The following is an 18,042-nucleotide window of genomic DNA, read 5'->3' on the forward strand; positions in this document are numbered from 1 at the left end:
GAGAGCAGCTGCGACCCCTGTGAGTGTCTCGTTCCGACGGTCTCCCCCAAGGGAGGGTTCACTCTGAGGTCCAAACCAGGGAATTTAGTCTTCCTTTCCCTGGACTCTTTAACTAACCTAAAAACCGGAATGCTCTACGTCGGAGCTGCGTGAAAACTACACATAGAACAGCGTCTTGTACTCCGGGAATGTCAGTAGGCGTGTTCTTTGTGGTGCACAGAGTATTTCCCGAAAACCTACTACTACTAGGTTGAGGGGTCAATCCGTGAGGGAGAAGGCACTGAATCCTGCCTTGGCCCCCCTCTCAACCGGTTACTTCGGAAACCGATATGCTCTTACCTCAGAGCGCCTTGAAGGACTATGGGAAGTCCACTCCTTCTCCAACGTGGATCCCGGTACCTGCCTCACAGGTCGAGAGAAGTATCAAGATTCGTCCGCATTGCCCGCTGGGTGGCGGGGGGGGTCGAGCGCCCGCTCTGGCGCTCCTCTGGCTCTCTACAGCGCTGGCCAACCACTTTCCTCGTGGAAAAGGCAGTACAGCGGTCTGCCTCAAGTACTGCGGGGATTCAGGGTCGTGGAACAGGGGAGGCTCTCGTCCGTCCGAGTTCCGGCATTTCCGGGTCCGTGAAGTGACGGGCTCGCCGTCAGGAATAACGCACGCCTACCAGGCGTGAGGCGTCCTGTTTTAAGGACGTGGCTCCGCCCCTGCCAGGCCGGGTCTCCTGGGATACGAAGTCCCATGCAGGAGCAATCCCACCGATTCCTGACACGTTATTCATAAAAAAATAGATTTTTGGAATGTACGAAAAATTATTGAAAATGTCAACTGTATCGAGCCTCATGTTGAATAACCCCTTTTTAAGGCCTCTCAGTGACCAAAATTGCCAGTTTAATAAACATTTCCTCCTACTCAGAAGCTTGTATTTTACCCGATTTCAAGCATGAAAATGATTCTGTGCTACTCAGGAATGAGAAGCTTTATGTAGCTTTCGTTGATCTGCGAGCTGCGTTTGATTTAGTACCACGTGACTTTTCGTGGAAGATTGCTAGATCTAGGTGCCCCTGTAGATCTGGTAACATAGTGATAGCACGACTCCATATGGATAATTATGCCCAAGTCAGATGGGGGAAAAATGGTGAACTAACTGAGAAGATACCGATACGGCGTGGGGTGCGACTAGGTTGCGTTCTCGCCCCCACGCTGTTTTCCCTGTTTATCAATGTTGTGGCAAGTTATTTAATGGCTAGCAAGAACGATGCTCCTTCCCTGAGCGGGGAAAAAGTCCCTATCCTGCTCTTTGCAGATGACTCCTTATTAATATCTAAGACACCAATGGGCCTGCAAGTATTATTGGATAGATTCTTAGAATTTTGATAAGATCGGAGTTGGAACTCAACACCACCAAGACAAAATATATGGTGTTTGGGAAAGTACGGGGTGGCCTTCGGGTGATCAGGATCACACATGAGCCCCTGACGCGGGTTAAAAACTTTGATTATCTAGGCATAGGTTTGAGTGAGTCACTCAATTGGTAATACCAACTAAACAAGAGCTACTTAATCCTATGCCAAAGGTCCAGATCTACACTAAGATTTTATAAACAATCTCACACTCAACCCCTATCCCCAGCACTGGAAATCTACCACGCAAAAGCTCAAAGTGGAGCCTTGTACGGAGCTAAGATTTGGAGCTACACCTCCGTTAATAAGTTAAAAACTTGCGAAAACACTTTTGTTAGATCTCTCACTTTGGTACCAATTACAACGTCTCTCATTCCCCTTTTCTGTGATCTTGGGTTGAAGAGAATTGGGGACTTGGCTGCTCTGAAACCCTTAACCTCCCGTAAAGAATTTCGATAATCAATAAGTTGGGGGGTTATCCATAGGCACAGCCAGTAGGTTATGATGATTAATGGTGCAAAAAGCTTGCCATGGTTTAAACATATCGCAGTCTGGTGCAAGACATTAAGTATGAGGGACCTGTGGGAAAATCTGGACAGGGCCACAAGAGATGATTTATTGAAATTAAAAGCCAGATACTAGGAGGTGGTGGGCAATAACTCTACCAATAATCTGACCAGCGACCAGTTAACATCGAAATTCCTAGCTGTAAAGTCATGCATACAATTTGCCGTATCTGAATCTCAAGTATAAGCTTTTTACAAGAAGGGGAGAGATTCGGTCCAGAAAGGGTTCAATCTGCTCCTAAACTTTCCTGGCAAGGAGGCAGTTGGCCTAGTATTGGATTTATGTCCTGCCTGCATTACAGTTAGAGAAACTGAAGAACACGTTTTGTTTTTCTGTCCTAGATACCAGCAGAGATGTAGGAGGTGGATAAGACCAATCTGCCTCAATTTAGGAGCTAGGCATCATCAGATAGCGTACAGAATTTTAAAAACAGATGTATCTGAACCGGTAGTTTTTTCTGTCAGTCACTTTTTATTTGCTTTCTGGATAATCCGACAGAAGCTTTTATCATAGATTATACTGTATTATGAACTGTTTTGTAGAATATGCACCTTGTGTACCCATATCTGTCTCTTAATGTATTTTGATGTATGTTTGACTGTCCATTTCTATCGCCCCTTTTAATAAGCTATTCGAAAATGTACCTGTTTTTATATTTTTTAACTTGTGAATTGACAATGTTTTTATTCGGTTTGTTTGTACAAAACCATCAAAGTATACAGTTATTTGACTGACTGATGAATGTGAATCTTCACTTTTGGAATTAAAATTAGTGTGTTTAGAGTCAGTCATTTAAAGTCAAAACAATAAACATTAACAAAGCACCATATTGCTGACCATGCGGAGAAAGTTCCTCAAATGTGGAGTCATCGTTTTTCATCAGAAAATTGATTTTTTGGACTGTATAAAAAATGATTCATAATATCAATTGTATCGAGTCTCATGTTGAATATCCACTTTTTAATGCCCAGAGTAACCAAAAGTAAATTTTTTAGACTTTGTCATACTCAGACGCATGTATTTTGCCTGATTTCGTCCATGAAAATGACTCTAAGCACATTTAGTTGGATGTGAATCTTTTGGAACTAAAATGTCATTTACAGTCAAAAGATTGAACATTCAAAAAATCATAATTACTGACCATTCAGAGAAAGTTCCTACTGTCCGAGGTCAATCAATTTAATCAGAAAATTGATTGTTTTGGACTGTAAGAAAATTATTCAAAATGTCAATTGTATAGAGCCTCATGTTGAATAACCACTTTTTTAAGGCCTCCCAGTGACCAAATTTGCCATTTTTGTAGACTTTTCCTACTACTCAGAAGCGTGTATTTTGGCTGATTTCGTGCACGGAAATGACTCTAAACACTCTTATTGTAGTTCCAAAATTGAAGATTCACATTCAACCATCATTTACAGTCAAAAGATTAAACATTACAAAAAAAATCACCATTACTGACCATTCGGGGAAATTTCTTCTGGTCCGGGGTCAACGTTTTTCATAGAAAATGGATTTTTGGACTGTATAAAAAATGATTCAAAATGTCAATTGTATCAAGCCTCATGATGAATATTCACTTTTTAGGGCTTCAAAGTGACCAAAATTGCCATTTTTAAAGACTTTTTCTTCATCTAAGAACCTTGTATTTTGCCAGATTTCGAGGATGAAAATGACTTTAAACGCACCAATTTTAGTTTCAAAAGTTATGATTCGCATGCAACAGTCACTTACAGTCAAAAGATTAAACATTAAAAAAAATCACCATTACTGACCATTTTGAGAAGGTTCCTCAGGTCCTGGGTCATAATGTTTCTACACAAAATGGATTTTTTTTGGGACTGTATAAAACTGATTTAAAATGTCAAGTGTCTAGTGCCTCATGTTGAAAACCCACTTTTTAAGGCCTCTCGGTGGCCAAAATTACCATTTTTGCAGACTTTTCCTCCTACTCAGAACCTAGTATTTTCCCTGATTTCGAGCCTGAAAATGACTCTAAATACATTTATTTAGCTCCAAATCTGAAGATTCACATTCAACAGTCATTTACAGTCAAAAGATTAAACATTAAAAAAAATCTCCATTACCGACCATTCGTAGAAATTTCCTCAGGTCCAGGGTCATCGTTTTTCATCAGAAAATTGAGATTTTTTTAGACCGTATAAAAAATGATTTAAAAAGTCAATTGTATCAATCCTCATGATAAATATCCACTTTTTAAGGCCTCAAAGTGACGAAAAGTGCTTTTTTTTTTACTCTTCCTCGTACTCAGAAGCTTGTATTTTGCTCAATTTCGAGCATGAAAATGACTCTAAACGGGGGAGTGGCTTGCAGCCGATGAAGATGGCTGCCATCTAATTATGCTGCGCTAGCTGACAGCGTATAAGCCCGCACATTCCGGCATTATCTGATGTTCTGAGGTCCCCCTTGAGTGGGCAGCTGTGTGGGATTGCAAAGGCGTCCTGGCGTTGCTTCCGAAATCTGCAGCCGAGGACTAGAGAGCGAGTGAGTGGAGGATCGGCTGAGTAGCCCGCGACGACAAGATGGTGCCTCCCCAGAGCTCCTAGGATGCAGGCGACCACACTGCTCCGGGTACACCACTGTGATTAGGGATGGCCGCGCAGAGTAACAGCCACCCGTGACTCCATTGACTCACCAGAGGTCGGCTGGGTGACGGGCATGGTATTTGAAGTGCGGGAGGCTCTCACAGCAGACCCGCTACGCTGCGCTCCGACAGGCAAGTGACGTCACGGCTGAGGGCTTATACACCGCTCCTGGTCCCAGGCTGAGTGGCATCAATGCTTGGCACCAGTGGGTGCGGGAGGCCGAATTGAGTTCTGTACTTAGGCCATAAGCTCTCAGCCGTGATGTCACTCACCGGAGGTCGGCTGGGTGACGGAGCACGCTATTTGAAGTGCGGGAGGTGTTCACAGCAGACCCGCTACACGGAGCACCGGCAGGCATGTGACGTCACGGCTGAGGGCTTATACACCGCTCCTGGTCCCAGGCTGAGCGGCATCAATACTTGGCACCAGCTACATTGCGGAGGGCACCCTGCTCATGGTCCAGTAAGTGTTCATCCCTCATTAGTGCCCCCGAGAAGTGTGAGACCCGTGGCTCTGAAGTGACGCTGGGGAAAGTGAGAGCCACTCCTGAGAGGCTGAAGTGGGTACCTAGGCATGCTGGCTGCAAGGGAAGCACCCATGACTTCAGAGACCTATTGTTGACAGCCCGCAGGTTGGCCCATGGGTCGAAACAAAGTAATAGGGCCTGGACAGGCTAATCACATCAATAAATATACAGTGTCCATGGGTCACGACAAAGGTGCGACGGGAGGGGGTCTGCAGGAGGAATCGGACGACCAGACCCCGGACCCCTCTTTGAAAGATATCATGAAGGCGATCAGACAGTTGAAGGGCACCCTGGAGCTGAAGCTTGACTCCGTCACAGAGGAAGTGAATCTCCTGTGCGCAGACCTACGAAAATCTCGGAGAAGGTGTCCACAGCGGAGGTGGGAATTAGGGGCTTACAGTCCAAAACTAAACGTCTCGAAGACCAGGTTGCCACTCTCACCAAGAACCAGTCAGACATATACGCCTGGTTTGAAGACCAGGAAGGGAGGGCCCGGTGCATCAAGATTCACGTCGTGGGAGTGCCTTAGGGAATGGAGGGACAGTCCATGGACCTGTTCCTGGAAGATCTGATTTTAAACCACCTGAAGCCCAAACGCTTGTCATACTTTTTTTCAGTAGAATGTGCACACAGGACTTTGGGGGCAGGCCTTGCCCTGGAGCGCCCCGCGCACGATTATAGCCCGCATCCTGAATTTCAGGGATAGGGATGCTATACTACATGCGGCACGTATGCATTGCGAGCTCCAGCACGAGAATGCCACCATCCGTTAAGAGAGCTCTTTGGGACGGGAATGTGAAGTACATGATACTTTTCCCAGCTAGACTCCAAAATAATGGATGAGGGGAAAACATATTTCTTCGACTCACCAGCAGAAACTAGCGATTGACTGGAGGGATGGCGTCCTGTTTGTTGCAAAGGATGAAGCAACCAACAAGCGGCAGAAAAGGGCCGCGGTGGGACTGAGCAAGAGACGGAGCAGATATCCAGTGGCCAGGCGCAGCAGCAGCGGAGAGATAAGTGACTTGTGGGGCACCCCGTGAACCACTGGAACTGTTGTATTCCTTAATGTAAACGTGAAAGGGCACACATTGGGTTCTGGAGGTGTTGCTGTGAGAAAGGGGCCCACTCGCAACTGGGACTAGTGATGCTTAACAGACTCCTGCAACGTATGGCCCCATCGCCCTTTCTTTTTCTAGATGTATGGACGGACTGCCTCTGTTGTTTGTGGTGTAGGGAGTCTTCAGTATTACTTTGTCTGCTAAAGAATCATGTCAAGCCCATACAGATAGTACTTCATGCTGGAGGCTAGCTTACGGCTCCCCAAAAATGCCTGTCGCCCAAACAGTGTAGAAAGAAACACTCTGCACGTTTGGGAGGTTAGGGGCTCACCCAGCAGGGTTGCAGGGAGGGGGGGGGGGGGGAGAGTTGGGTTTCTTGTATAAGAAGGATGGGGACAATGCTCAAGACCAAGATATCCAGGAGGTACAGGAGGTTGACACAAAGAAAACCTGGGTGGTGAGGAGACACTCGTATACTATTCACCCTGCTCGAAGTCATGGGAGACCTAGCTAGTATGCAGATATGGACGTGGAACATGAATGGTCTGGGAAACAAGATCAAATGCACATTTGTCATGCAGCACATTAATAGGCATTCCCCAGACATTGTTCTGATCCAGGAATCGCATTTGCGAGGGAGGAAATGCAAGGCATTAGATCGTTTTGGGTACAAAATGGTAGCCCACTCTGGATTCTCGTCTGGGGCCCAGGGGGTGGGGATCCTGACACGTAACACATTGCCCCTAGTTATCACAGGCACCTGGGCGGATGATGCCGGCTGTTTTGTTGCGGCGGCAGGTAAATGGGAGGGGCGCCTGATTATATTGTGTTCCATGCCATGATTTTCCCGAAGTTTAGCTAATTCCTCACTGACCTCCCCCTGGGCATGCTCCTGATAGGTGGGGACACGAACGCAGTCATGAACCCAGAACTGGACCGGTCTGGCCCCCATGTGGGCCGACAAGGAGAACGCGGTCTGGTGGACTTTGTCATGGCCATGGGCATGGTGGATTTGCAGTGGGCACAAAACTCTCTATTAAGGCACTATACATACTATTCAGCATACCACGGCTCCATCTCTAGAATAGACCATTTCTTCACACGCAACGACGAGGTGGGGGACTTCCTTAATCCTAAACACATGGTGAGGGGTATCTCGGACCACTCTCCGGTGTATGTCACCCTGAAAGTCCCGTCTCTGGATAAAGCTACATTTCCAAGAATCGATACCTGGCGCCTGCGAGATCCAGCGGTTAGGGACAAACTCTGAGAGGGCTCTGAGCTCTATTTTAAAGAAAATACGGGGTCAGTGGGCTCACACATTACTTTATGGGAGGCCTATAAGACAGTAGTATGGGGTCAGGCACAGGCGCTGATCAGGGCTAAAAAAAAAAAAAGAGGAATCCCTGCAAATTCGATAACTCGAGCAAGAAATTAGTCAGATGGAGGGTGACTGGGCAACATTCTCAAGTGCTGACCTGAGACACCAGCTGGCACTGAGGCAACGGGACCTGCGGGCCCTGGCGGATAACGAGGCACTGACATACGCGTTGGTGACGCAGCACCACTTGTATGATGTAGGGGATAAGGCTTTGAAGCTCCTAGCATGGCTGGAAAGATGCGCTAGGGAGAGACCGTGGGTGACGGGGATACGTGATATAACTGGGTCACTTCAAAATACAAGTAACAACATCGCAGAAGCTTTCGCCAAGCATTTTGAGAGAGTCTATGCACCAGTGTGCACCAGGTCAGAGAACGACTGTGCAGAATTCCTAAGGGACTTCGCCCTGCCTACATTGTCGGGGATGCACGTGAAGTGCTGGTGGCCAACCTCACGGAGGAGGAACTGGGTAGCGTCCTGAAATCCAGAAAGGTACCCGATCCGAATGGGCTCCCAGTAGAGATTTATACAGGGCTGGCCTTGGTCATAATACCCCCGCTCTGAAACATGTTGGGAGTTGCCCCTGCTCTCGCGCCTCAATCATCAGGCCAGCGGGCGGCCATGATAGTGGTAATCTACAAAGCCGTAAAGCGCCAGATCAGTGTAGTTCCTAACATCCTATCTCCCTTATCAATGTGCAGGCCAAGGTGCTGGCCAAAGCTCTGACAGACAGACTGGTGTCTGTCATCATGGAATTGGTCCATGTGGACCAATCAGGGTTTTTGCCCTGTAGAAGCACCCTGCACACTCTTCGAAGACTATGTGGCATACTCCATATGACTAGCAATCCTGAGGCCCAACAGACGGCATTGATGGCGCTGGACGTGTCAATGGCGTTTGATAGCATCGAGTGGCCTTACTTGTTTATTGTGCTTCACAGGCTGGGCTTTGGTCCCAATGTTTGTGGTTGGGTGAGACTACTGTATGAGGCACATACGGCTAGGGTGCATGTCAACGGGGCAGTATCGAGATCCTTTCAATTGCGAAGGGGCACCAAGCAGGGGTGCCCCTTGTCTGTGCTTTTGTTTGCCCTTGCGCTGGAGCCGTTGGCACACTGGATCTGGAGGGACCCAATGATTTGGGGCATAGTGGCACCAGGAGGGTGGAAAGAGCAAATGTCGCTCTATGCTGATGATCTTTTCTTGTACCTTGCACGACCATACCACTCGATGGCACGAGTACTGCATATTTTCAAGCTATTTGGTAGCTACTCGGGCTACAATATCAACAGGTCCAAGTCGGTGATCTTTCCACTGTCGGGTCCCCCCCCCCCCACAGTTACGGTGCAGTGTGCAGCCCCAGTGGTGTCCGAGGGATTCAAATACCTGGGTATTCACGTTACGCGGGACCAGAAGGCGTTCCTGGACAGGAATCTTGAGCCCCAAATATGTCGCCTTGGCTCTGATGTCAGCCACTGGCGCACCCTTCCGCTTTCACTCATTGGTAGGGCGGCCCTATTTAAAATGACACTACCGCGCCTCCTTTATGTCCTCCAGAACACTCCATACCTAGTCCCTTCAACAGTTTTCAAATGGGTAGTGCAGGAAGTCAGAACGTTGTTGTGGTAGGAGAGTTCACCAAGAATTGCGCTGCACAAGCTACAGAAGGGAGTGTACAATGGTGACCTGGCAATCCCTGACATTAGGCTCTGCTACTGGGCCTCGCAGCTACAGGTCATTAACGACTGGGTATACGTGGATGTGGAGGAACCGGCTTACAGAGCAGATAGAGCCGTCATGCCGGGAAGAAACTGTGAGCCTCTCCTATACTTCCAAAAGTCCCGATAGGAGTGGCCAGGGCATACTAAAGTGGTGATACAGTGCTGGAGAGAGGCCAATAAATTGCTAGGCTGGGCAGGGAAACTGACTGGTAGAACCTCGTTGTGGGTGGGGGATCCTTTGAAGCCCGTTAGGGCTGCTACTTCATGCAAAGGGTGGAAATTGATAAGAATCGAGTATTTGGGAGACGTATGGAAAGGAGACTCTACCCTCACCTTTGAGGAACTCCAGCGGGAATATAATTTACACCAGACCCAGAGATATCAACACCTGAGACTCGTACATGCACTGCATACCCACATTCATAGTGGCATTTCTTTTCCAGAATATTCCCCATTAGAGGAGAGGGTGTTACTAGACCCAATTGTTGAGAAACCAACCTCCACGATCTATCGAAAGTTGATGAATAATGTGCCGGACCCCCTGATCGCCCTCCGAGAAACATGGGCTAAAGATTTGGGATCTATAGATGATGAGGATTGGCAGGAGGCAATCCAGAGCCCAAGAAAAATCGCAGTCCTCTCCCAATTTAGGTTGATACAAATCAAGATATTGCACCGAACCTACTACCCTCGTACTCCCCTCTAAACATGGGGCAGGATCCCTACAGCGTTGTGTTTCAGGGTAGGCCAAGGGGAGGGAACCTACCTGCATATTTGATGGGAATGTCCAGAGATTGCTAGATACTGGCAAAAAGTCACAGATACTATGTCCAGGGTACTAGGAGTGACGGTTCAATTAAATGCAAAGTGGCTGCTACTAATGATTAAAGGTGACTAACATGTACAGATACCAGAGAATATGGTTGGCTCTGGCAGCAGGGATTGCGAAGGAGAACATTGCAAGGGGTGGGGGGTGCCTCTGCCGCTGTGGAGGAGTGGAGACGGGACCTCGATTGGTGTCAGCGTGCTAAAGTAACAGTCTACAAAAGTAGGGGGCGCGTCAAGAAATGGGAAAGAAAATGGGCGCCCTGGCAAAAATACGGAGGGATGAACATAGAAAACCCCTAATGAGATTCAGTTTCCCAAGCCTGATATCCACCTGTGAATGTATGGTAATAAAGTGTTGTGTTCGCCTCACAGTGTACCAATAGAAATGCCTATTGTATTGTATGATCTCTTGAGCAAAGTTTAATAAAAAGAGTTTTAAAAAAATGACTCGAAACACACTTCTTTTTGTTCCAAAAGTGAAGATGCACATCCAAGGAGAAGTGTGGCTCAATGGTTAGAGCGGCAGACCCTGATGCAGAGGTCTGGCCCGGGACCAGGGTTCAATGCCCCGCCTCGGCGGGTCTTGGGCTCAAAATTCCACGGACCTGACAATTCTCGCCTCAGTGCCTATTCCAATCATGGAGTCCCACTCTGCAACTCTTGGCAATAGCTTGCTTAATCTCCACAATGGCCCCCACAACGCTAAGGATGCCTGGCCTCCACCTTGGGGGTTCCCAGGAGTGGACACCTCACAGGGAAAGCCAGGATGGGTTCCACAGCTGTATTCGTAGAAGCGCCTTGAGACCCTTGCGGGTGAGTAGTGCGCTATACAAGTATCAATTTACATTTACAAACAGTCATTTACACTCAAAAGATTAAACAGTCAAAAAATCACAATTACTGACCATTCAGAACAAGTTCATTAAGTCCCGGGTCCTCGTTTTTCCTCAGAAAATTAATTTTTTGGACTGTACAAAAAAATGATTCAAAATGTCAATTGCATCGAGCCTCATGTTGGATACCACTTTTTAAGGCTTCCCAGTGATCAAAATTGCCATTTTTATAGACTTTTCTTCCTACTAAGGAGCTTTTATTTTGCCTGATTGTGAGCATGAAAATTACTCTAAACACACTTATTTTAGTTCCAAAATTAATGATTCACATCCAGCAGTCTTTTACAATAAAAAGATTAAACATTAAAAAAATCACCTTTACTGACCATTCGGAGAAGGTTCCTCAGGTCATCCTATTCATCAGTAAATGGATTTTTTGTACTGTACCAAAAATGATTCAAAATGTCCATTGTATCCAGCCTCATGTTAAATAACCACTTTTTAAGGCTACCCATTGACAAAATTGCCATTTTTATATACTTTTCCTTCTACTAAGAAGCTTGTATTTTGCCCGATTTCGAGCATGAAAATGACTCTAAACACACCTATTTAAGTTACACAAGTTTGGATACACATTTGTGGGAGGTGGCTTATTAGTACTAGTAAGCATAGATTGAGCACTGGCAATAAGGCAACTAACTCAGTCTAAGGCTCATAATAGGTCTCAGAAAATAATTTCCATGCTCAACCCTTTGTAGCTCTGCTGCTAGCAGGTAGGCTTAACAAAAATTCCATAAATAATTAATACACAACACAAAATAAAAATCCAACACCAATTTATAAAATTAGGAAATATTTTTTTCTTTAAATGTTTTTGTGACATCTGGTCACGCTTGACCCCGGTCAAAGTCGAAGTTTCAGGCCCACTGAGATGGAGCCCTGCATCGTGGTAGGTCTTGGTCAAAGTTTTTACCTTCTCGCTTAAAATCTTTTCCTAAGCTTTTCTTTCCAAGGTGCCACAAAGCTCTCAGCCAGTCTGGACTCGGTGAGAGTTTGCTGCCTTGCGACTAGCTCCCAGTCACACTTATGAAAGTGAAACTTCTGGAGCTTTCCAGTGGGACGAAACAGCATATTACCCCAATGTGCAGCATTCCATGGAAATGTCTCGTCAGCTCTCTCACGTCAACGAGGACTTCACAATGGAATGGCTCCGCAGGCGACTACGCGCGACGTCTTTGGAGCCATAACAAGATATCATTGACGTGCTGGTGTCAGTTTCACCCATTTTTTCCATGCCTTGAGGTAAACGGGGGAACTGACAACAATTTCACAAGTATATCCAGTATACAAAAACAACCAAATCCAGAAATTCTTCCTCATAGACATTTCCCAGTGTCAAGTATCACATGATTTCAACAACAAATCATATAAGATATAAACTGATTATTTTTCGGTATAAGCAGACAGGCAAGGGGAAGTGGGGAGGTCAGTGAGGAATCCACAGGCAGATATTGTATCCACCATAAAAAAACGTTACCAAAGGTAAGTAACTTGTTTTTTTGATGGATACATCTGCCTGTGGATTACTCACCTTGTGAAATTAAATTTGCAGGCACTCCGGCTCCCGGAGGAAGATGCCTGCCTCCCTACACCAAAAAATCCTGCAGCACAGAATGAGAAAAATTCCTGTCCCTCCTGACCTCCGAAACCAAGCAATAGTGCTTCAAAAAAGTGTGGACGGAGGCCCAAGTAGCCGCTTAGCAGATGTGTACCACAGGGACACCACTAGCCAAAGCAGGAGAAGAAGACTTAGCTTGGGCAGAATCAGCAAGAATACCTTCAGGAGGTTGCTTCTTGGCCAAGGTGTAGAAGATCTTGATATACAGGATGAATAATAATCCACATTTGTAAAGTGCGAACAATCACCCGTAAGGTTCTCTAGGCGCTGTGGGCCATCGGGAAGATTAAGCAAGCTATTGCCTAGAGTCACATGGTGCTGGGCTAATCTGCCACCGGCGCCGGGGATCGAACCGTGATCCCCAGATTCCGGAGTCAGTCGCCCTGGCCGCGGTGCCACACCTCTTCCGGCTGTGTCTGCATCATCTGGACAGCGTTCTTTTATGGACAGCCTTGCCCTTCATCTTTCCCACATAACCAATGAAGAGTTGAACAGAACCAAGAACTTCAGGTTTGCTGATCAAGTAGAAGCTGACTGCCCTCTTGGAGTCTAGGCGATGAAGTCTCTTCTCCTTCTTAGAAAGGGGAGGGTAGAAAGTGGGTAAGGTGTTGGACTGCCCCAAGTGAAAAGAAGTGATCACCTTAGGCAGGAAAGTATCTTTGTTCCTAAGAACCATCTCATCCGCATGGAAAGACGTAAAGGGAGGCTTTCAATTAAGAGCCTGCAATTCACTCACCCTCCTAGTGGAAGTGATTGCAACTAAAAATATAGTTTTAAATGCTAGAAATCTTAAGGGACAATTATGCAATGGTTCAAAGGTTGAACCCATCAAGAATGTGAGAACCAAATTCCAATCCCACTAAGGCATGATAAAAGTAGTGAGAGGAAACCTGTTAGTGACACCCTTAATGAATCTCATAGCAATGGGAGATTTAAACAACAAGGGTTGTTCTGGTAAAAAGAGAAAAGCAGACAAGTAGCCCTTAGCAGTAGTTACTGCACAACCCAGTTGTGCTAGGAAAAGAGAGAAACTCAGAACATCAGATAAATGGACCTAAAAAGGATCAATCGATCTCTCTCCATACCATTTCACAAACTTGGCCCACCTACACAATAGACAGATTTGGTGGAGTATCTTCTAGCTGATAATATAACGTCCACCACATCCGGTGGGAAAGAGAAGGAACTCAGGTTGCCCCATTCAATCTCCAGGAATGAAGGTGCAGGCACTGGAGGTGGGGTGTAGAACCTGCCCCTGCAACTGCGAGAGGAGGTCTGCCCTGAGAGGGAGACGGAGCGGAGGGTGCAATGAGAGACAATGGAGGTCTGTGTACCATACCCTTTGCGGACAATCCATGGCGATCAATAAGACTTGGGCCCAGTCTTGGCGAATCGTCCTGAGATCTCGAGGAATCAAGGGTATGGGGAGAAACATGTAAAGAAGCAGTGAGCCCCAATATAACTGAAACGCGTCCCCCAACGCTCCCTGCATCGGATACTGGAGACTGCAGAATGCCAGGCAAGGAGGGTTCTCATGAGTAGCAAACAGGTCCAACTGAGGATACCCCCAAATCCTAAAAATGGGAAGGACCACTGCCGGATGGAGACGCCATTTGTGATCAGACGAATACTGCTGACTGAGACTGTCTGCACGCACGTTCAGTTCCCCGGCTAGATGATCTGCGAATACGCAAATCTGATGGTCCTGAGCCTAGGATCAGAGTCTCAGAGTCTCTCTGCAGAGAAGATACAACCCTACTCTTCCCTTCTTGTTGATATACCACATTGCAGTAGTGTTGTCCATTAGTACCTGAACCAACTGACCGTTAAGGGAAGATAGGAAGGCCTTCAGAGTCAAACGTATCACCCGCAATTCCAGAAGATTGGTCTCCAGAGGAAAGAATGTTTCACATCAAAGACCTTTAGGCTCCAGATCCTCCAGATGGGCTCCCCACCCTAAAGCCGAGACATCCGTTATTACCGAGACCAACGGGGAAGGAGGTTGAAATGGGTTCCCTTGAGACAGGTTGCCTGGGAGACTCTGCAGCAGCTCTGCTATGGTAGTGTCTCTGGAGATTCTGACCGCCTGCCCTCATATGCCAGCATGCATATTTGACCAACAGTTAGCAGGAAGCACACAGACCGAGCAGGCTTAAGACCTTCAGGACTGGAACAGTGCTCCATTCTGAAAAAGTGGAATCATAGCCTGGATGTCTTGAATCATCTGTAGAGGCAGGAAGGTACAACTTACTGTAGTGTCCAGTACTGCCCTTATGAACAGGTTGCACTGAGAGGGCACTGAGTGAGATTTGGATATATTTATTGAAAACCCCAACCTGAACAACAGTTGTGTTGATACCTGCAAATGATGCAGCACCATCCCTGGCAACTTTGCATTGAGCAGCCAGTCATTCAGATAGGGAAAAACAGGAATCCCCGATCTTCTCAGATGAGCTGCTATCACCTTTGTGAAGACCAGAGGTACGGAAGGAAGGCCGAACGGAAGGACCGCAAACTAGTAATGTTGATACCCCACCGTAAAACAAAGATACTTACGATGCGACTTCAGGATGGGAATGTGAAAATACACATCCAGTAAGTCGATCAACACCAACCAGTCTTCCTTCTCCAGTGCAAGAAGAAAATGAGCCAGGGCCAACATTTTGAATTTCTCCTTGAGATAAAAATTCAAAACCCTGAGGTCGAGGATTGGCCGCAAACGACCGTCTTTTTTGGGCATCAGGAAGTACCAAGAGTAGCACCCTTGACCCCTTTCCTGATCCAGAACCACCGTGATTGCACCCTTTTGCAGCAATGACAGAACCTACTGCTGGATAAGCAAAAATTGGTCTTCTGAGCAAAAGCCCTGACGGAGAGGGAAAGGATGGAGAAACTCCCGGATGGGTAGGGCATACCCATTCTATACGATGTTCAAAACCCAGAGATCTGTAGTAACAGACCTCCAATGCTGTAGAAAATGGGACATCAGTCCTCTCGCAGGAGAAGCATGCTCTAGGATGGTGGAGCTAGAGCTGCTTCCCTGCCACGACACACGGAGAGGTAGAAGTAGAGGAAGAGGAGGAGGAGGAGACTTGTTGTCATGCAGTCTCCGCCCTTTTCCCTGTAGGACCTGTACAAGGAATTTGCCTGCTGCTGCTGTGGTGGCTGCCTGGTATGAAAGGACAAGTTTCTTCCAAAACCTGAAACATCCAGAACTTCCCAAAGCTCCTGGGTTGAGATTGAAGCCCCAAAGAGCTTGCTGTGGCTTTGATGCCCTTAAAGCACTGGAGCGCCAAATTCGCTCTAGTCCAGAATAGGTGAAATCCATCGAAGAGCAAATCCAGCAATGTAGCCTGGACATCAGGCGAGAATCCCGTACCACACAAACATGCGTGCCTCCTTATTGCCACAGACTATCCCTTCGCCCTGGCTACCAAGTCGGCTGTGTCCAGACCAGATTGGATCACCTGGCGGGCAGCAGCTTGGGCATCAGACAACACCTCCGAAAAATGCCCTTGTACATCCTCGGAAACTTTGGGACAACCTCCCTAGCTGAGTCCATGAGGGCACAGATGAAGCAACCCAAAATACATGTTGCATTTGTGGACTTTAGGGCCATACTCCTGGATGAGAACACCTTCTTTACTGATTGCTCCATCCACAGGTGTAGATGAGAAGGAACCTGCAGACAGCCTTAAACAACACGAAGCCTGGACTATCAAGGTTTCTGATGAAGGATGGGTGGACAGAAATGTAGGATCCCCAGGAGCTACCTTGTACCTCCTTGCCACGGTCCTGGAAATCTCTGGAGTGGACACTGGCTTTTGCCAGACATCTAGAATGGCCTTTGTCAATGCCTCATTGAAGTAAGCACAGGTTCTGAAATGGAGGGGGTAATGGAGCACAACCGTAAGAATATTAGATCTTAACTCTGCTGTAGGATGAGGCACCTCCAGGAGGTCTGCATCCTTTCTGATCAGAACATGATATATGGTCACCTCCTTATTCAGCATACCCTTTGGTGATGAAAGCTCCCTCTCAGGAGAGGTGTCCAGGCCACTAGTCTCCTGCAAACCCTCAAAATCCGGGTCAGGATCAACAGTTTCTCCATCTTCAGCCCCTCCATGTTCCTTCTGGTCTTCTTCCTACAACAGCCTGTGAGCCTCTCTCCGAGATCTCACCCACAGAACTGGCATCGGTGGTGCCAGACGCGGTACCTGTGACTTCAGGATCGGCATCGAAGGGAGATCCACAGGAATAGGAGTCAAAGATGGTCGTGCCTGTACCAGTTCGGAAGCAGACAGTGCCGGGGGTGAACCATCTAGAAGAGCTTGTCCCTCCAAAGACTGCAACGGTGTCAAAAATCTTGGCATCGGAAGAGGCCAACTCTCTGGAAGCATAGGCATGCAAGGCATGAGCGGAGCCTGGGGAAAGTGAGGTGGCAAACCTTCCAGGGATTATGCCAATGGACCCGTGGGGCCAACTGGCGCACCAGTAAGGTTCGCAGCTCTGGTGAACAAGCCAAACATCGCATTTAAAAAATGTGATGTATCCAATCCTGGAGCCAGGAATGCAAGATATGTCGGATCCAGTACCACAGACTTTGGAGCTATTCGAGGAGGCACCAAATTCGACTCCGGTTTTGGTGCAAGAGACCCTGGAGCCAGAGGTGGAGTGGTCGACTTTGGCAATGGTGGAGGCATTGCATCTCTCGGAGCTGATGAGTCACTGCCCTCGGAGCCAGAGATGGGGCCAGAGTCACCTCCGGTGACAGAGTCAGAGAGATCTCAACCCTGCAATGACATCTGGGACTCAGGGGCACTGACTTCAGAGTCATATCCTTCGAAGAGTGATGCTGAGAACCATGGAGCTGCTTCTTCTTGTGTTTTTTAGGTGACCTCGAAGTGTGTGGTGTCGGGGACTTCGAGCGGGTTGTGACCTCCTGCGGCCTCTCTTCTGCTTTTTGGCCTTGGCCATTAATAATTTGGCCTCCCTTTCCTCTAGCTCCTTTGGATTCATGCACTTGCATGAAGTGCATGTCCTGACATCATGGTCAGACGAGAGACACCATATACTATCTTCATGGGGGTCAGTGATGGACATCTGGCCCCCACATTCTCTGCGTGGCTTGAAACCCTGCTTCCTCGGAGTAGACATCTTCGACGGCTACAAAGTTGCAACAAAAAAACTCCCTGAAATGGAGAGCCTAGGAAAAAACTATTACACTGCGATGGTGCAGAAAAAAGAGAACTGACGTCAGCAAGCCAACGAGGTCTTCTTATGGCTCCAATGAAGTTACACGGATTTGTGTGTGAAGCTGTTCCATTGTGACGTTCTCATTGACTTGGGAGAGCTGAGGAGAAAAGTTTCTGTGGAATGCTGCGCATTAAAGTAGTTCAAACGGTGAGGAATCAACAGGCATATGTATCCATCGGAAGTTCTTT

Source organism: Triturus cristatus, chromosome 9 (assembly GCF_964204655.1).
Source record: "Triturus cristatus chromosome 9, aTriCri1.1, whole genome shotgun sequence".
In the NCBI taxonomy this organism is placed as follows: Eukaryota; Metazoa; Chordata; class Amphibia; order Caudata; family Salamandridae; genus Triturus; species Triturus cristatus.